The 21713-nt window shown below is 39.6% G+C and overlaps 1 protein-coding gene across 1 annotated transcript in view; it reads left to right on the top strand.

Annotated features, from left to right (window-relative positions):
- FBXO38 (F-box protein 38) overlaps window positions 1-21713 on the top strand; it is a 3050069-nt gene that overhangs the window by 2025176 nt on the left and 1003180 nt on the right. The window lies entirely within an intron of this gene.

Here is a 21713-nt window from a genome sequence, read left to right as displayed (position 1 = left end):
CATAAAGAAGCACCTTCTTACACTTTAAGGAGAAAGTGTCCACTGTCCACTCTGCCTTGCCATGCTGAAGTGAGTAAATTGTGCGAACTGTGTTTTTCCGTGCAGTAAACAGACTGATTTTATCGGTGACTCACAAATGGGAAATGTTCTGCAGGGAACACACTGTTTTATGACAATTTCAAAAGACAGCTTGAAATGCATTTAGAAAATCCACAGTGACATCTGACTTGACCAGAATGTGAACCATTATCAGAAGTGCACCTCAGATTAAGTCCAACTCTGCCAGGCCCCCCACTGCTTCTCCATTCCTACAGTAGGAGTGGGTTCTTCTATCTTCTTTACAATATCCATACCTTCTTTGATGTTGAAAATAGATTTTAGTTTCCATTTTGTAGTAGTTGCTTTTTTTTAAGTACCCAGTAACATCAAACTTAGGAAGACCTTACTGTGTCTAGGCAGTTCAAATTCTGTATACAGGTGCGAAAGAATATAGTTACAAACATTTGTTCCCCCAGTATTTCTGTCAACATACTCTGTAAGGATTTTTTAAATCTGCCAACTTGTTACATTCCAATTTATCTATGTCTTCTTTATCAAACATCCAGCATTTAATATTTACCTGAGGAAAAATCCCGTGAAGTCTACTTGGGGGCATAAAAGCACCTATGCAAACACTTCCATGCACAAATCCTAAACATTTTGGATTTTTGTTACAAATTTCTTCCCATTGTTCATTTGTAAATTGTCTTTCCATTCTCTTTTCCAAATCTTTTCTAAACTCCTCTGATTGATTCTTATACTTATCATGCAATATTATATATGTCCTTCTAATTATTTTGTTTAACATTTATTAACTGGGTAAGTGGAACTGACCTTAGTACCCTTAGCAACCACAACCTGGGATATTGAAAAAGCAGGAGTAATGCAAAAAGTAAGTACAGAAGAAAAAGTCTATAACTTAATAGTTAGTGTAAAAGACGTATGTTTATAAAGTCCAAGTTTTAATGCAAAGTGATACAATCAGGAAAGTGTATGACAGCATAGACTTGAGATAAGCTTAATGTAGCATGGATTATTATAAAGTTAATAATAAAACAGTCACATAGATAGTGAAGAATATGCTTTTGTGAAATATTTGTCTGAGCTGTATTTACTCCTCACCTCTTGTATAAAAAAAGATAGAGTATGGAAGAAGTGGGTGAGAAATTAGTAAGATTTGAAGATAAGGGGTTAGAGATGCACAGTTTTAATGATGAAGGTAATAAAAGTATATAGGTTCATAGGTAGGTACTAGGCTATCTGCCCGAAGGCATTTATAAGCCTAGCCAGAATGTGTTGGCTTTCGTCGCCCCCTTAGATTAGTTCCCTGTGCCTGTGTCCAGCAGAGCCACTGAAGTGATCTCTGGGTAAACTTTCTGTTTTCCATCCACTCGTCAAGGTTTCTTTTGAAGAGTGTTAGTGAGGAGCTCTGCCTAATGTAGATTGGAATCTTGTTCCAAAGCATGGGAAGTCTCTGGGACAGGAATCTATCCCTCCAGCACGTCCTATTTATTGTTGTGGTGAGGTTTAGATCCCTAGAGCGTGTGGCTCGAGGGGATAAGGTTTTCTTTAGGTGGAGCATGTCCATCAATTCTGGGTTGGACATGGCCTTGTATGTCAGGCAGAGATCACCTCTGAGTAGGCAGTATGCAACCGAGTGCAGCTGCAGTGTCTTCAGTCGAGCTGCATAGGGCATCTGTTTGAGGCCAGTGGTCCTCTTGGTGAGGTACTTCTGTGGTCTTTCCAGCTGTTGCAGGTGTCTTGTAAGGTACATCCCAAATGGGGCGTTGTACTCTGTGATGAGTAGAGGGGCACAATTACCTCTCTTGATCTGGATGCGAACCCTTTTGTGATTAGGTGGGCCATGTAGAAGGATTTTCTAACCACTTTGGCAATGTGATTATCAAAGGTGAGATTACTATCTACTTGGGTCCCCAGATCCCTTATTACGTCTTCCATATTTAGGGGACTACCACCTATGTGGTAGTTTGTGGGTACTTTGTTTTTTCCAAAGGGGATGACTATGCACTTTTTGGCATTTAGCTTGAGGCCATGATTTTGACACCATGTATCCGTCTCAGTGAGACCCTTTTGGAGGATGTCTGTGTCAGCCGGAGAGTCAGTTATAGCCCCTAGTTTGCATTCGTCTGCGAACTTGGTCAGCCATAGTCCTCCTGTGCTTGCCTGTACCTCTGAGAAGTATATGCAGAACAGTAGGGGTCCTAGGACTGAGCCCTGGGGAACACCACTTGTAACCGGTTTAGAGTCGGACCTAGCTCCCGCAACTCTCACCATGTGGGTTCTGTCCATGAGCCAGTTAGCAACCCATCTTGTGACGTAGGGGTTTATGTTTAGGCTGGTGAGCCTGTCTATAATACTCGAATGGGGAATGGTGTCGAAGGCCTTAGCGAGGTCTAGGTAGGCTGTGTGTACTACCTTTCCCTCGTCTACAGCCTTGGTAACTGTCTCAAAGAAGTCCACCAGGTTTAGGAGGCATGATCTGCCCTTAACAAAGCTGAACTGGGTAGGGTCCAGTGTTTGGAGGTTCCCAATGTCTCTGTTAATGAGTTCCATGATGATGTGCTCCATAGCCTTGCAGAACAAGCTAGTCAGGCTTATAGGGCGATAGTTTCCGGGGTCTGTTGTGGCTCCACCTTTGTGGAGTGGAGTAACCGTTGCTGTGCGCCACTCTATAGGTACGTAGCCTGTGGAGAGGCTGAGTGTGAACAGTGTGTTTAGGTGAGGGGTTAGTTCATCTTTGAGCTTGTGTAGGATGCAGCCTGGGACACAGTCTGGTCCCATTGATGCTGAGTTTTTGGCTTTGGAGAGGGCTGTTTTAACCTGAGTGTCTGTGATTTCAGGGACTCTGCATTCTTCTGGTATGGTTATGGGCCCTTTTGGGGGTGAGAGGAGGGTGAAGTTTACACTGAACCTGTCTGCCAGGATGTTGGCGATATCAGTCAGTTCAGTGTATTTTGTGCCATTCTGCACGAACTCCGAGCAGATATGAGCATTGCCACTTAGATTCGTAACATAGCTAAAGAATGCCTTGTGGTTATCTTTGGAGTCCTTGGCAATTTTTCTTTCAAAGCTTGCCTTGGATGATTTTATGAGGGATCGTAGTTTTTTGCTGATACCGATCAGCGATGTTTTCCCTTCTTGGGATTTTACTCTTTTCTTTACTAGTTTCCTCCTTTTATTGTATAGCTTGTTTATGGCAGGAGTCCACCAGACTGGTTTCCTTTTCTTGGAGGAGTGAGTCTTGGTTTTGCTTGGGATGGCACGATCTTGCATTCTTGTAGGTGCCCGTTGAATGCATTAGTAAAGGATTTTGCAGCTTGGACAGCATTATCCTTCAGCATGGGGGCTTTGAAACTTTCCAGCTTGGTCTTAAGTAATGTGAAGTTTGTTTTTGAAAAGTTTTTCATGGTGGATGTTCTTCATCTCACATTGCTGCAGTCCTTACACTTGGGGTAGTCCGCTGTCCTCGGTCGGCCCGAATATCAAAGTATAAGGCTGACGTCGGTCAAGGCGCATTTGACTGACATCAGGACGTCAGGGTACAAATGCGCATGACCAACGCCATATCCTCAGTCTTTTTTGCCGCATGGTCCGATGCAGAAGCAGCATTGCAAGTGCCGGTTGGCATTCTGAGATTTTTCGATTTCGAAGTTTCAGACCGAGTTCAAAGTTGGCTAAGTACCCGTTGGGAATATTTTAGTTTTTTCTTGCCTCAGTGATTTACCGGATGTCAGAAAAAGTCAATAATTGCATTTCTTGTGGGAAACAGATGCCGCATAGAGATTATCATACTTTGTGTATTCCTTGCTTAGGGCCTGAGCACGACGTTGTTGGCTGTCGCTCTTGTGCTAGATTTAATAAACGCACTATAAAGAGAAGGTTGGATTGTGCAAGGTTAGTCTTTGGGAAGCGGTGTAATTATAAAATGCCGTCGGATGCTCCGGCCGCTTCTTCAAGAAGCGCAAGGACAAGGCAGTTAAGCCTAGGCTAGAAGAACCGTCTGTACCGGACGCCGGTTCTTTAGAGGTGTCGGTGGAGCCGGTGGCTCCACCGGAGGTTTCTTTGTGTTCCCAGGGTGAGACCTTATTATTGCAAGATGTGGCCTCTCAGGAGGCAAGTCAGGCTGAGGGGGCTTCTCAGGTTACTATACTCCCCTCCCTTCCTAGGGTGGCTAGGCCCTCTCCTTCTGTTTCAAAGGCTTCTCCCAGGGGCAGGCCAGGTTTGGCTTCAGTTGGTGTTACCCCTAGCTCTTCAGGTACTGTGCCCAAGAAGCATATGCTTAAAATGGCAGAAGATTTAATTACTTTAATTAGGGGTTCTATGCCCCCTCCTGATAAGAGACCTAGGATGGAGCCTGAGCTGGGGGGTTTTGAGCAGGCTTCAGATGTTTCAGAGTCTTCGGCTGAAGACTTGCAGGAGTATTCTCCTTATTCTGATTCGGATGTGGATGATTCTACTCCTTCTGCTTCTCCTCCTGAGGATTTTTCTTTTTCAGAAACTCTTCATTCCATGAGGGAGCATCTTAAGTGGGAAGGTCAGGACTTCTCTGATTCCAGGAAAAGGCTTAGGGAATTTTTTTACCCCAGCATAGGCCTTTGGCTATACCTCCTGTTTTGGATGTAGTAGAAGATGTTTTTACAGAGGCTTCTCTTAATCCTGATTCTTTGCCTCCTGCTCCTGTTAAGCCGGATAGGTATTACAGGGTGCCTGAAGCTCATAAGTATCTTTTTAAGAGTCCTAGGGCTGACCCAGAAACTGTTAGTCAGGGGCCTAAAGGTGTTAAGGCTTCTGTTGTTAAGAATCCGGTTCCTGCAGACAAAGAGGCTAGGGCCTTGGATAGATGGGGAAAGAAAGTTTATACTTCTTCCACTCTGGCTATGAGGGCTTTGAATTGCCAGTTTCACATGTTGAAATACCAGAACTATCTCCTTTCACAATTAAAGTCTAAGGTTGATGCTCTGGCAGTAGGTATTGATTGTAAAGAGTTGCAAGATTTAGTGCATGTTTCTGAACAGGTGGGTAAGCATTCTTTGCAATGTGGTTTTGATGCTGTACAGGCCTCGTCTAGGGTGGCTGCCACTGGGTCAGTTCTTCGCAGGCATGCCTGGCTACGGGATCAGAATTTGTCTGATCATGTTAAAACGAGGATTTTAGATGCTCCTTTACAATCTGACGTGTTGTTTGGTCCTCCTGTTGAGACAGTTTTAAAGAAAATGGAGGACAAGGCTAAGTCTATGCAGACTGTTAAAGATTTTTGCAGGTCCAGCCTCCAAAGTTTAGTAGAAATTGGCCTGCTAAGGGGTGGACGGATCCTTCTTATGATTCCCAGTCTAGGGGTAGATCTAGACGTGGTAGGGGTAGAGCTCAGGGCTCTTTCAGGCCTAGAACAGGGAGTTCTCCTGCACAGTCTTCGGTGAGGGCAGGGGTCAGTCCTTTCGTAAACAGACCCAATGACCTACCTTTTCAGCTGCCAGAGCCTTCTCGTCTGGCAGCACCTTTGGGAGGAAGGTTGGCACTTTTCAAAGAGAAATGGAGTTTAATTACCCAAGACAGATGGGTATTGGATATCATACACCACGGCTACAGGTTTTATTTCCATACCTTGCCTCCTTTCAAAGGCATGCCAGACGTTCCTCCTCAACAAAGAATAGAGGCGCACAAGCAAGTTTCTCTGTTGCTCCAAATAGGGGCCATACAGCCGGTCCCTATGCCAGAAGTGGGTCTAGGTTTTTATTCTCGCCTGTTCCTAGTACCAAAGAAGGGGAACACGTGGAGACCAATTTTGGATTTATCTATCCTCAACACTTATCTGGACATTCCCAAGTTCAAAATGTTGACGTTGCAGCAGCTTTTACCTCTGTTGGGCAAAGATCATTGGATGGTAACTTTGGATCTCAAGGAGGCTTACCTTCATGTTCCTATCAGACTAAGTTGCAGGAAGTATCTGCGTTTTCGAGCTGGGACTTCTCACTATCAGTTCTCTGCATTGCCCTTTGGCTTATCTACTGCGCCCAGAGTATTCACGAAAGTTCTGGCTCCAGTGATAGCTTTCTTCAGGCTAAAAGGAATACAAATCTATCCTTATTTGGACGACTGCCTGATTCTGGCTCAAGGAAGGAAGAGCTTCTTCATCATTTGGAATATGTGATAGCAGTGCTAAGATGCCTAGGGTATTCTGTGAACGAAATAAAGTCCAGTCTAGTACCCTCTCAGGACATGTGCTTTCTGGGTGTGAGACTGAATACAGCATCCCAGATGGCCTTTTTTAACCCCGGACAAACAAAAGAGTCTATCCCTTTACTTCCATCAACTATCTCATCAGTCCGTGCTGACTGCAAGGACAGTCCTTCAAGCATTAGGGTTCATGGCATCTTGTATTCTGGTGCTTTCCAATGCCAAACTGCATATGAGGAAGCTACAATGGTATCTCAAAAATGTATGGACACAGCACTGCCAGGATCTGGACACTGTCATTCAAATAATATCTTGCATTCAAAAGGAATTTTTGTGGTGGGCTCAGGAATGTCACCTAAACAAGGGACTCTCTGTGACCCGGCCAGAGGCGAGTCAGATTTTAACGACAGATGCCTCAGACAAAGCTTGGGAGCTCATCTAAATGGAAAGTGGATACAAAACAAGTGGCCTGTCAGACTACAACATCTACATATCAACATGAAGGAGATGTTAGCAGTCCAGTTTGCATTAATAGCTTTCAAGGAATTACTTCTTCCAGGGCAGGTGTTGATTCTAACAGACAACACAACTGTCATGTGGTACATCAACAAGCAAGGGGAACGATTCTTATCCTCTATGCAGGCAAGCAATGATTTTGTGGGAGACTGCTCTCAGTTTACAGCTCAATCTTCAGGCAAGGTTTCTGCCAGGAGCACAGAACTCCTTAGCAGATGTGTTGAGCAGGCAATTATGGATCCCCACGGTGGAAATTCGATCCTCATGTATTTCAGAAATTGACAGTGTCATGGGGAACTCCAGACATAGATCTGTTCGCTTCTCCACTGAACCATCAGCTGCCAAAGTTTTGCACAAAAGGTTTCATCCCACAGCTTGGAGAGTGGATGCTCTTTCTTTCAATTGGAGCAATCTTCATGTGTATGCCTTTCCTCCTCTGCCTCTCCTCCCAAAGGTACTTCTAAAGGTCAGACAGGACAAGCCAAGGATGATTTTAATAGCTCCAGATTGGCCTCGACAGCACTGGTACCCATTATTGAGAAGCCTGGTACGGAAGCCTCCATGGCCTTTGCCTTCGATTCCACACCTGTTGTCACAGGAGGACAGCCATTTGCTGAATGTCAAACTTCACTCTCTTCACCTAACAGCCTGGCATATTCTGTTTTGAACCATAGAGGGTCTCAACTTCCGCAACAAGTTTTGAATGTGATTTTGGAAGCTAGAAGGCCTAGTACAAGGAAAGTGTACGCAGATAAATGGAAGAGATTTTTATTTTGGAGTGCAGCAAAAGATTTAAAGATTTTGATGTTTCTGAGCCTAATTTGAGTGTGGCTCTTCAATATCTTACTGAGTTATTGGACAAAGGTTTGTCTTTCTCTTCTATTAAGGTTCATGCTGCAGCAATTTCGGCTCACTATGATTGTGACCCACCATTGTTTTCTCATCCTTTGTTCAAGCAATTTCTTAGAGGGGCAAAGAATATAAGACCCCCACGAAGAGCTCCTACTCCTGCTTGGGATCTCAATTTTGTGTTGGAGAAACTCACTCTACAACCTTTTGAGCCTGCAGCTACTTCTGAGTTGAAATTTTTATCATGGAAGACTGCTTTTTTGTTGGCAATTACCTCTGCAAGAAGGGTTTCTGAATTGCAGGCCCTTATGGCGGTTGAGCCTTTCTTGATTTTCCATAAAGATAGGGTATCATTACGTACTAATCCTTCCTTTATGCCTAAGGTGGTTTCTAGTGTGGCTTTAAACCAAACTATTCATTTGCCTACTTTTTATGCAAATCCCCAAAATAAAGGGGAAAAGATTTTGCACACTTTAGATGTACACAGGCAGTTGCGTTATTATTTGGACAGAACTAAAGGGTTCAGGCAGTCTCAGCAGTTGTTTGTTTCTTTTGCTTTGAGTTCTCAGGGCAAGCCTGTGTCAAAACAAACTATTTCTAAGTGGATTGGGTTTTGCATTGCTTTCTGTTATTCCCATCATGGCAAGGAAGTTCCAGCTGGGATTAGGCCTCATTCCACTAGGGCTACTGCCACTTCAACAGCTTTTGAGGGGAGTGGCAACCAAGGATATTTTGGAGGCAGCTACTTGGAGTTCAGTGCATACTTTCTCTAGGCATTATCACCTGCCACTTTACTCTAAATCCAGGGCTGGTTTTGCCACTGCTGTTTTGCAGGGCATTTTGGCAGCTCCTGCTTCCTTGTAGTTAGCCATCCTCCCTTACCTCTGCTTTGGGATTCTACCCAAGTGTAAGGACTGCAGCAATGTGAGATGAAGAACATAGTACAGTTTTGTACCTACCATAAATGTAGATGTTCAAGATCCACATTGCTGCAGTCCAATTTACCCTCCCTCCTTCCCTCTGCAGTTAGAGGTGGTTGTGTGGGTTGGGTTGTACATATTGTGTATATTGTATATATTGTACATATAGTTAGTGCAAGGGTGGTTGGTTGGTTGTTTGCTGTCTTTTGGTTTTGACCTTTATTTTTAGGGTCTTCTGACATCTGGGGCAAGAAAAGACTGAGGATATGGCGTCGGTCATGCGCATTTGTACCCTGACGTCCTGATGTCAGTCAAATGCGCCTTGACCGACGTCAGCCTTATACTTTGATATTCGGGCCGACCGAGGACAGCGGACTACCCCAAGTGTAAGGACTGCAGCAATGTGGATCTTCGAACATCTACATTTATGGTAGGTACAAAACTGTACTTTTCCTTTTCCGGGGGTGGGGGCGGAATGTGGATATACAAAGTGATTTGTTTATGGTCAGATATAACCAACGAGGGGCTGACCTCCAGTTTGGAACACCTGTCGCCCATGTTGGTGATGACCAGGTCCAATATGTTGTCACCTCTGGTGGGAGTGTTGACCAGTTGAACCAGGGCGTTTGAGTTTATAAATTCTAGGAAAAGTTGGGCAAGGGAGTTAGTACTTGAGTAGTTCTCCCAGTTAATGTTTGGGTAATTGAAATCACCCAATATTAGGGTGTTTGGTAAGACCTTTATGTTTCCAGAAACACAGAATGGGGGTCCTGGGACATGGTAGATGATCTGTAGCAAGCTACAATTTGAATTGCAGTTTTGCCCATTGTTAGTTGCACGTGGATGATCTCTGAAGCATCGTGCTGTGCCACTAACCTGGAGGTGTGGGTATCCTTGATGAATATGGATACGACCCCGCCTTTTGTATTTCGGTTTGGGTTCTGTGGCCGAAATGTATGGTATGAGTTGTAGCCTGGTAGTGCTGGGGTGCTCTCTGGAGCCTTAAACCAGGTTTTGGTTACTGTACATATATCGATTTTCTCCATAATGAGGAGTGCCTCGAGTGTGTGCATTTTGAGGTTTAGACTTCTGGCATTGAGTAGCATTACCCTTAGTTTTTTGTTACTTGTGCCATTACTTGTGCTATATAGAGCAGAAGAGGGGGGCTAGCTCAGAGAAGCAGAAAATATATTCACCAGCGTCTGTGAACATTTGTTCAAGCAAATGGAAATGAAGTGATGACTTGAATGAGACAGGGTTAATCTGCTGGCATGATGGGTTCAGAAAGATTCAAGCTGGAACAAATTTAGAAAAGGCTGTCTCACAGATAGCAAGAGTAAAGGAAGATGTCCTTCTATTCACATGTTGCAGTATTCTGTACAGTTGGGTTTTGGGTTTTCCCAGTTGTTTATATATATATATATATATATATATATATATATATATATATATATATATATATATATATATATATATATATATATATATATATATATTTATATATATATATATATATATATATATATATACACATATCTTGGAGTAATGTGTAAATTATTTTCAAATTCCTGCAGCTATTTTTACATATTCCACACCAACTGTTGTCATACATTTCTTCAGAAGTCTTCCCTCTTTTGTTATATTTCCCCTTCTAGGTCTCCCTGATGCATCCTCATTATTGTGGCCCCCTCCAATAAGTAGCATTTCCTGCTAAAAGTGGATTATTTCTCCCAAGCTGTGTAATAATAATTTTAGCTGTAATATAAGTACATGCCAGTGTAACCCTCCTGCCTGCCAGCAACCCATTATTGCCACAAGTGTACTACTGTTGTATTTTTCCCTTTTTTATCACTATTGCAGCTGCCATTTACATCCATGTTCATCTATGCAAATGAGCCATTATGATAAAAAGTGATTATTTATACATATTATCCATGCTAGTTGTTTTGAATGTATATTTCAAACTTGCAGGTTACATTTATGCCCTAATGTTTGAGAGGCTAATCTTTTAGGCAGTTGCTACTTCTCATATCTATTTTAACCCAGACTTTTTTCTCCAGTAAAAGCACTCCATAGATAAAAGCTAAATTGATTTTTAATACCCCACCCTCTTTTAACTCATAAATACTTGAAAATGTATACACTTTCCAGAAAGGAAGTTTATCCCTCTATGTAGGAGCAGTTGCCGTAAATTGATGGCACCCACAGGCATTACAAGTTCTAAAGTTATGGCTAACCTTGATGACACTCACGTTACTTTTTGTCTCCACTTACACATATTGGTATCTGTTCTTACCTTATCTCAAGGCCTTGATGTGAAAACAGTTTTTATACTTTCACAGAACTTTAACTTTTAGCCTCATAAAAAAATGGGCTGGCTACTCTTAAATTAAAAAAAAATATATATATATATATATATATATATATATATATATATATATATATATATATATATATATTTCACTGCTGTAGTTAATGCAGTAAAGTACTAAGCTTGCTTATGAGGAAGTACTTGCATAATTATTCATTTTTCACAGTTTCAAACTTCATTTATTTTCACCCAACTGAATGCCAGTTTCCCTTTAAGAGTTGATTATAATATACCTTCCACAGTTCAGTCAGAACAGATCCTTTCTTGAGTAATGTTTGCACCTGTGGATTTGTTGTCTCTGACTAAAAACCTTTGCTAATAGAAAAAAGCAGCTAGTAAGTTTGCACATGCAAGAAAAAAGCCCTTGTAGAATTCAAGTATAGCATGCTTGGTCGGACATTTCATGATGTTGATTACATTGGTTTGTTCCTAGTCTTCAGCTAAAAGCAGGTGATAGTGGAAAAGTAAACAGTTAACACTGTAAAGTGCAAAAAAGTAGTATAATTTGTTCACATTTTACATATTTTTCTTATGTTTTTCAAGAGTGTTTGCTAAAACATCCATGTCTGCCTATAGCTTAAACTAATTGCATTAGTTTAGATATCCACCTGTATGAAAAAACATTAGAAACTATCCTCTACACTTTTACATCTCCCAAGCTTCCCATAATCATAACATTTTATCAACTTAAAATGGTTTCTTTCCAGCCTTTCTTCTCTTGCTGCAGTGTAAAGCCTAGATGTGTTACAATTAAGAAAATATACTTTCTTACTTTAATATCAGTGGTATATACAGCTTTCACAGAGAAAACTTTACCTTCTCAACTGCATACTATGCAGAGCTGCTTTACTGTATAGCATGCAGTTTGCATCATGAAATTTTGTACAAATGTTAATAAGAACAAAAGTTTTTTACTTGCAGTTTTTCACCAGTTTCACATAGCCTGTGGTTTTCTCCCTGATCATCTCAACCTCCCAACACCAGTCTCTTGTTCAAGTCCAAGGATTTTTCTAGTCAGTTCATGAGCTTTTTTGTCACTCAAACATTTTCCATTGGAAGAGTGGAAAAAGTTTCATTGGCAAAGTGTCTATATTGACTTTGTCACTTCGTCCTTGTCAGAAGAATGTGCATAGTCCTCTTTAGCTTACTGTTTTACTGTTTGTTAGCTAAACTTTCTCCTTAATATGTTTTGCATCCAGAAATATATTTGATCCTGCGGGAAGAATATTTCTTGATATTGCAACTTGTGTCGTACTTCTGTCTCTCAGAATCTTCTGGTTATCAGGATAAATGTGCTTCTCTTCTGCCTGGTGTACAGTGAATGGTCATTTTCCACAAGTACTCAGTGTCTGTAATGTTTAATATTTTTCCTCTTCTGCCACAGTTTGTCAGGAGCAGCTCTTTCTTTTGGTATGATTGAATCTTTACTTTGTCATGGCAGCTTTTTTATGTCAAGATTTGGAGCATATTCTCAGTGTACCCTGTCAGTTAACAAATCCTCTTGTGGAATATTACTTTAATTGCTTATTTGTACTTTTCAGAAAATTATTCAATTCATTCAGTTTATCTGGTATAGCAAAAAAATCACACATTTCCTCTGCTTGCTCTGGCTTCTGACTGCTGTTTTTTGAAATATATCTTTTTGAAAGGCCTCGTGTTCAGCCAGTGTTTCCTCCATTTCAACCTCCATTTTTTTAAATTCCTTCCTTACAGAAATACTTTGGTAAAAAACCATAACCTACTAAAGTTGAGAAGATGAAAACCTTTGATATATGCAGGAGTTGAATTGTTATAAAAAGAGAGAGAGAGAATCTTTGTCTTCAGAGTTGTGGTCATCCATAGCCTTTGACAAGCCTTTCAGATGATGGCTCACTTTTTTGGCCATTTTGAAAAACAGGATTATGCAGTCTGCTTTAAAAGTGCCCATTACCAGCTCCTTTGGCTTAGATGGAAAATCTCTAAGTGCAATCTAGGTGACCTGAGTAGCTCCGACATCTTTTGAAGCTGGCAGGGAGAAAATTGAATGATGAGCCTTTCCTTTCCCACTTCTTCCATGGGGGAGGGAGTAGGGATATGCTGAGTGGATGTCTGTTTTACAACTCATTATGGCAATACCACGGTTATGATACATGGTGGTGTTGCCATAGGTGGAAAAGCAGTGAAGCAGTGTTTCAACACATAGGTGGAGAATTTTTCTCTTGGTGCCTTTGCCCACCTAGGTGACATATGCCCATCATATCAGTAGGGATTGGGTCTAATGGAAAAATGCAAGTGGCCATAACAAGAGATCCCTAGATTCCCTGCTTCTCATCTCCTGTTGAAGGAGTGCTTGTAACCCAGTTGTTGAAGGTCTTCTTGTCAAAAAGGATGAGATCCATCCAACAAAGGGTTATGTTCTTGGTACCATTCAAATTGCAGTGGCCTTGGCATGAAAAAGAGTGATGGGAAACACCTGAAACATAAAGTTAGTGGTAGCTGGCAGAAGAAAAAAGGTGTCCATAGGGCTTCCACTCATATCAGAGCTGCTGAGTCCTGGAGTAAAACAGGCACTTTCAAGGCAACTGAGCCTTACAACTGTTTATACTTTTCTATACCTATATTAATCCATACCCCATCTTTCAAGGAGAGCTAGGCCAGTCCAACCCAGGGTAAATTTGTGAATACCCTTCCAGTCATCCAGGTTCTGTTTAAAGGACAGTAATGAATCACAGTGATAATTTGCAGTAGTAGCCTGTTCCAGAGGTATGGGATGCTCCCCATGCTGAACCTCATTGTCCATAATGTGTTATTTATATTTTAGTACAGTTTTAGATCCCTGGTTCTAGCATTAATGGGCCTGTTGAAGAAATGTAAGATATCCAGAACCACTGGGCCTGTAATGGCTCAGAAGTCAAGGAAGACAATGCATAGATCGCCCTTCAAGATTCTATAAGATACTGAATAAAGGGACAGTCCTTCCAGTCTTTTTCATAGCTTAGGAGTTTTAAGTCCATGATGATCTTAATTAAGAACCTCTGGGTCTTTCCAGTTGTTTGATATGTCCAGGGAGGTACATCCCAGAGGGACATGTTGGACTCAGTAAATGGCCCATTTGGTGCTGAATTTAACAGATCAATGACCTTTTTAGATCTGGGTGATATTCCTTTGTCAGTTAGCTTTGCTAAGTAAAAGGACTTCCTGATGTCCCATGTTATATGATGATCAAAGTAGAGGGAATTATCAATTCAAATTCCAAGTCATGAATACTAACATTTTGAAGTGGCGGTACTATCTTTGCTTTATGCGGATGGGACTGGGTTGTCTGCCAGATGTAATGATATTGCACTTCTTTACATTTAAGTCAAGCCCATTTTTTGTAACAAGTATTTACACATGCAGGTTCTTTCTGAAGGGTTAGGGTGTCAGAGTAGGACTTGGCAGTGACTCCTGGTTTGCATTTTTCTTCAGACTTGGTTAACCAGAGGTTGTTGTTCATGTTCTGGAGATCATAAAAGCAAATCCCGAAGAAAAGAGATCTCAGCTCTGAAATCAATGGGACACCACTGGTCCTCTTCATACTTTTTGCTGAGGCACTGGACATTTGCACTGTGTAGGTAATTTTTTTTTATACCCATCTTATCGTATATAAATGTGTTGGTACATAGATGGGTAACAAGTTCATGTCAATTAAAAATCATTTTACAAGCTAACTTCCAAGATGGCTGCACACTGAGTAACAGCTTCTTTCTAGCTCTCCCAGTGTGAAATAGAAACTCAGCAGAGAAGGCCAGTCGACTTGTGTTTATGGATAAATTTCATTAACTGGCTAGTAAGTGCACTGCCTGGATGCCAGGAATAAAGAAATAGAGAAGACCTGAAAAAAAAACAGTTGCAAAAATTGAGGAAAAAACACTGACTGGGGAACATTCTGCAGATGTTCAGCAAAAAGCAATGCAACCTTCAGACATGACTTCAAATAACCTACAGGAAGATACAAGAAAATTGCATACAGACCTTGTTAAACTAAACAAAACACTGATGGAGTATTTCAATACAAACAACAAAAGGCTGGAAAAAATGGAAGAATCTTTAAACAAATATTCAGATGAGATTATAAAGCTGCAAAAATCAGATGTCAAAGTGAAGAAAAGGCTGGCTGAATATGAGACTGCTGAGGAAAGAATGTTTCAAAAAATAATAGAATTAGTGGACAGGTAATGTAGGGAAAACGTGAGATTTTCAGCTATACCAGAGAAGATGCAAGGAGCAGACTGGATTCATTTTATGAAAGCTCAAGCAACTGGACTGCTATTCCTTTTCACACAGCAGGAGTATACTCCTAACCTAGCTATAAGAAAGCAACCTAGACCTTTAATAGTAAAGATGCAATCCTACCAGCAGAAGGAATTGATTTTGATAAAACTGTGGCAAAAGAACAAAATACTAAAAGTGGGAGATATCAGAGTGATTTTGGAGAATGATTACTCACTGCACACCAGGAGGAAGAGGAGTAAATTCATTCCACTATTCAGGGAATGTCAAGACATGGATGTGAGATTCAGACTGCTGTATCCAGCTGTCTTTAAAGTATTCTTCCCTGGAGAGACAAAATCATTTTTGATGAAGTGCATGCTAAGGAGGAAATACCAAAATTTGCCCAACAAAAAGTAAGCTATGAAACAGAAGATTCTGCTTCTTGTTCTTCTGGTAAGAAAGACCACAGAGAGACTGTACCTGTGAAACATTTTCCAGTATTTCAACGGAAAATATTGGAGAGATGGAAGGGCTCACAATAGTTGACTAGAACAATCGAGAGTATGTTGGAAATGAAGCAGAGACAGGATTTGGGAGATGGAAAAGAACAATAATAAAACCAGTAACTCAGTGTAGGATTACAATGCAATAATTATATTTGTGAAATATGACAGAACAGGAAAATCAGGAAAAAATGGACTTTTTCAAAATTTCTTGGATTTGTTGGGTGACTGTGAAGTATATGCCCTACTTCATGTCATTAATGTTCGGAAAAATACTTTGGGGAGGCGAGGGGAGAAAGCTAACTGTAAGTAAAGAAAACATTTTCTTTTCTTAATAGTACTGTATTTGTGGTGTATGATTTTCTTTGCATGTTAATTTTAGGTGTAATGTGGATTGTAAACTGGTGCTACTGTTTTTCTTTTTCTCACCTCTAGACAGTTTTTAGAAATATAGGCAATGCAATGTAACAAAAAAAGCTTAGTTAAAATGGCATGACAGAGTTAAAATTAATGTGCTTTTTTTCTTTCTTGCATGGGGAAATGACTGTATTAAGGACCTTAGAGTGATTAGTTTTAAGAGAGAACAATTAAATGAAAAAATATTGAATATTATTAGGCTAGTTTCTAGCAAATGCATGTATACTTAGTACCAGTTCTGCAGCTGGTCTTCATGTTTCCATGGAAACAATCTGATAGAGAGAAACTGCCTGTCTGGTTTTCATGTATCCATGGAGACAATCTGATAAAAAGAAAGAAAAGAGAAATTGGCTAGGACATAATAAGCAATCGGGATTTCCCAACTGGGAGGGCTTTAAAGATGAGACAAAACCAATTAGACTTGAAATAAAGTTTTCTCAGTTTTATGCAATGGGGATACTAATATACACAGTTTTTTTCTTTTTCTCCCTTCTTTCTTTTTCTTTGTTCAGTTTTGAGAAATGTAGGCACTACAATGTAAAAAAAAAAGGGGGGGTTGAGAAGTGGGGGAGAAAGGAAAGGTCTGGTAAAGAGAGTATGAGAAAAGAAAGATCAGTGTGCTTTTTCCCTTGCTCACATAGGGAAATGACGGGATTAAGATCTTAGATATTATCCAGTAACAAGTTTATTACAAAGCATGTAAATGAAAAATAATATTGAGTATTTCATTTTTTTTCTGGTAAACAAGGTACCCTTAGCAGTTTTGTGTCTAGTTTGCATATCACTAGAAGACAATTTGATAAAGAGAAGTGGCTTGGAAGAAGTGTTTACTGAAAGCATTCCGTGTTTTCTCAGCTGGTAGTGCTATAAAGATAGACAAAAATCAAATAGCACGTACTAATAGCACAGGTTGTGCCATGCATCTTAGCATGACTAACCTTTCTTTTTGGTTAACACTAGCCTGTCTGTGTGACTATCAGCTTAGAACTTTTGTTCTTATTAGGAAGCAAAAACTTCAATATTTGAAGATATACATAGTTTTTTCTGCTATTGTGATGTTAATAGGTTTGGGGGGAGGTCTGTTTGAGGGCTTTTGAAAAAAAAAAACACATTACGGAAGATGTGGCATAGGCTCATGATATGACAGAAAATCACTGTGTAAAAGACCAACATGACGAACAATATATGCATGTAACATAATAGTTGGAACTAGACATTTAACAAAAAAGCAGTTAGACATAAAAGTTGGTAATAATAACTATATAAGAAAACAATGCTTTCTGTAAAGTCTTTCAGTCTGAATGATCTTACAGATATAAAAAAAGAAAGAGTAGTGAACTAGATTAAAAACTGTAGAGTGCAAATAGCTGTGCTACAGGAGACTCACCTGGAAAGAAGTGACTTTGATAAAGAAAGGTTTTCAGGATGGTTATTCAGCAGAATATCTGAAGCAAAGGAAAAGATGAGTACTTGTATTAATTGCAAGAGGTGGTCCAATAGTGATAGAAGAGGGGAAAAAAGATAATGGAATATATATAGTATTAAGGGGCTGTTGGCAAGGGAGGAGGATTACACTGGCATGCATTTACATTCCGCCTAAAACTGCTATAATGTAACTTAATAAAATTCTGGGAGAAATAATCCGCTTTCAGCAAGGAATATTACATCTAGGTGGAGACTTTAATTTGGATTGCAACAGTGAAGCTGTATCTGGGGGGGCCTAGAAGGGAAAATATAACAAAGGAGGGTAGATCTTTAAAGAACGTTATGAAAATGTTTGACATGGAAAATGTGGATTCAGTTCTAGGAGTTCTGAGTGAATTCATATATTATTCTCCAAGATGCAAAAACTGGGCTAGGCTAGATGCAATGTATATCTCACAGGAACATGTTCATTTAATTGAAGATCTTGAAACACACCCAATAACTATTTCAGATCATGCACCAATAATAACTAAAATAAAAATGCAAGGTAATGAAATAAAAATGAAACACTGACGCGTTCCCACCTATTGGCTGAAAAGAGAGAAATTTAAGTGATGGGTTTTGGAGTTAATTCAGTAGCTACTAGATGAGATAGAAATTTCCTCTGAAAATATAGCTAGGGAGTGGGATAAAATTAAAGTGGAGTTTAAAACTAGGGTGGAAATAAAGGAAAAGGAGGTATGGCTTAGAAGTAACAAGAAGTATTTAGAGGGACTGACAAATGTTAAAGTATTGCAAAATGGGAGAAATTTTTCAGAACAAGAAAAGGAGCAACTGTAGAATGCTAAACAGAAAATAAGAGATTACCTTGATAGTATGCACGAGTTTAGAAAGACTGCTGTTAAGCAACTGTTTTTTGATAATTCTAGAGCACAAAAACTGTTAGCACAACGACTCAAGCAACAGAAATTGGAAATGGGTGTTACCAAGCTTAGGGAGCCTTTAACAAGGAAGATAATGAGATCTTGTAGAAGTATTAGAAATATTTTGTAAGTTTTGTGAATGTTTGTATAAAGCAGAGAAATATGGAAATGAAGAAAAGGTAAAAATGGAAATGTTTATGGAAGAATTATATAAGGCAAGTTTAGAGGTAGATGAGGCTAAATTACTAACAGCTAGAAAAGGAAGAGATGACACAAAAATGGCTATATATAACCAATCTACCAGAAAGTTCCCATGAATAGATGGTATTCCTGTGGAAGTTGGAAGCTAGGAGGGAAAAAACTGATAAAGAACTGGAAGGTTTTAACAGTATTTTAAGAGGAGGAGAAGTACCATTCTCCTGGAAGAAGGCGGTGGCAATGGTAACACCTAAAGAGGGTAAAGATCTATCAGATCCAGCTTCATACAGGCCCATTTCAATACTAAACCATGGTTATAAAATGCTTGTCTATAATGGCTAAAAGAATGACAAAAATGCTACCAAAATTGATAGATATAGATCACTTGTGGTTTTGTGGAGAGTGGCAAACATTTGACAATATTAACATAACATTGATGATCCAGAGGGAAGCAGAATGTAAGAAAATACCACTGTTATTGGTGGGTCGTTATTCCAGAGAAAGCATTTGATAGAGTAGACTGGGACTTCATGAGCAGGTCAATGGAAGCATTTGCTTTCCCTGATGCAGTTATAAGGTATATTAGGAGTATATATGAGGGATCGGAGGTGAAAATTAAAGTGGGTGAGGTCCTCTCTGTTAACTTCTGCTTGAATAGAGGAGCCAGGCAGGGTTGTCTGTTTTCTCCTTTGTTGTTTGCATTATATTTAGAACCATTGGCAAAGAAAATAAGGGACTCAGAAATTCAAGGATAAAATTGGTATGGTAGTCAGGAAAAGCTGGCTCTATTTCCAGATGATATTTTATACATGACAAAACCAGAAAGGGACATTACAGTGTTGTGCAACATTTTAAGACAGTTTCAGATCATTACAGTGTTGTGCAACATTTTAAGGCAGTTTCAGATCTTCTCGGGATACAAAATTAATGAAGCTAAAACAAAGGCAATAGCGGTAAGTTATGTACTCACCCGTAAATTGGTCCAACAATATCCATATTTATGGGGACATGATAAAATGAAGTATTTAGGAGTATGGGTTAGAAATTACTCTGTTGTGGCAATTATGGATATGTGGGAAGATACTAAATAGAAGATAATACAAAAATTGGGAAACTGGAAGATTTGTTATGTGGATACGGATACTAAGATACAAGCAATTAAAATGTTTTAGTCCCTTTAGTCTTATACACAGTTCAGGCATATTTTTATCAGCCAGAGGAGAAGCTGTGCATAGCAGTTAAAAAAGAGTTGAAGGGTTTTATCTGGAAAGGGAAGACAGCAAGGGTCAAGTGGGATAAGCTGATTCTTCTAAACCAGCATTAGAGTGGAGAAAAGAGATCCTGCCAATAGGGATTACTGTGGTTAGGAATACAGATGGTAGGCAAGAGGGGGCTGAAATTTACTGGAGAAAACTGGCAAATGAACCAAGGTATTGGGAGCAGATAACTAGAAAGTGAAAGGTAAAAGAATAGGAGGAGGCCAAGAATTTATTTGGACTGCAGGTTAGGGATTGTCTACCCTATCAATGATTGATATCAGAGTATAGGTCAAGAGAAAGAAATAGGGGGGGTCCTAAATAAAAGACCAGCACTGATAGAGTTTTTTAATAGAATCTAGAACAGAAGCTGCCATTAAAAAAGGAATAATTAGTAGAGCATGTAAAATATTGCATGATAATTTTAAGAATCGGTCAGAGGAGCTTAGAAAGGATTGGGAAGAGAGGTTGGATGAGCAATTCACAAGAGACAATGTGGGGATATATATATATATATATATATATATATATATATATATATATATATATATATATATATATAATTCTTTGGAGTCTACTTGGGGTATACAAATACCTATGTGAACACTTCCAGGCAAAGATCCTAAATCTTCTAGACTTTGTTGCATTTTGTATATATATATATATATATATATATATATATATATATATATATATATATACACAAAGTCTAGAAGATTCCTGGAAGTGTTCACATAGGTATTTGTACACCCCAAGTAGACTCCAAAGAATTTTTCCTCAGGTGGATAGCAAATGTTGGAGGGTTGTTAAGCAAGAAAGAGGTGGCGGCTGGGAACATATTTTTTGAGAGTGTAGTGAGCTGGCAGACTTTAGGGATTCCCTGCGAACCGCTCTGTCGGAGATGCTGGGTGAGGAGATTGGATTGCCTGGGAGATGATTTTTTTGAGCTATGGTACAGAAACGGAATTGCCTAGACATAGTAAAGCCTTGCTGAGTCTAATTATGGTGGCTGGAAAAAAAACAATTTTCAGAAAATTAAAATCAAAGTCTAGACCAACTTTCCTAGAAGAAGTGAATATAGTAACAGATACAGCAACTGAAATTGGGATTTTTGGAAAAGGGACAAAGCAAGCTACATCAAAAAATGGAGATTGTGGGATCAATAAATGCATTGAAGGAACAAGGTTTAAGAGGCAAGATTTGAATGAATTTTTAACTGGCTGACTGGATAAATTATAAGTGATGCGTAATGTTTGCAACTACAGTTGTTTCAATGGTGTCTGTGATGTATAATGTTTGCAACTAAAGTGGTATCAGTGTTGTTTGTTTTTCATTTATATAAAAGTAAGATTGCCTATGTCATATATGATAATTTAAAGATATTTGTTGAAAAGAAATCATTTTACAAGCTAAATTAGAGTTAGCTGATACAGACATTTCAACCACATAAGAACGTATATGTACCGCAGTTCTGAAGGTTTATGCTACTCTGTCAAAACTAGTGTGCTTCCCTGCCTTTGAAGTATCCTTTACTGATCACAATCACTGATGAAGGTCGTAGTATCCATTGTTACAGAACAGCAAAATAGACCGATTTTGTTCGTCTGTAAATGATGTTTATTCACTTTGGTGAGTAATATAGTCTTTTTTTTTTTTAATCTTTTTGGCGCAGCCAACAGTCAAGCTACTCCAATCAGACTCAAGCTCATTTATTCTATGGTTGTGGGAATTCCATCCATATTCACCAGGGCAAGTCATCTGGAAGAGTTGTTATACAGGCAACTATGAAGGTTGCTTGCATCTTTGCCATCATCCTGGTAATGAAGGCATTAGTATTGTGAAACTAATCTGTTTGGTAGAGATGTATA

Source organism: Protopterus annectens, chromosome 4.part0 (assembly GCF_019279795.1).
Source record: "Protopterus annectens isolate FY-2018-M chromosome 4.part0, PAN1.0, whole genome shotgun sequence".
Taxonomy (NCBI): domain Eukaryota; kingdom Metazoa; phylum Chordata; order Ceratodontiformes; family Protopteridae; genus Protopterus; species Protopterus annectens.
The sequence above is the reverse complement of the archived record's forward strand: the minus strand, read 5'-3'. Positions and strand labels throughout refer to the sequence as shown.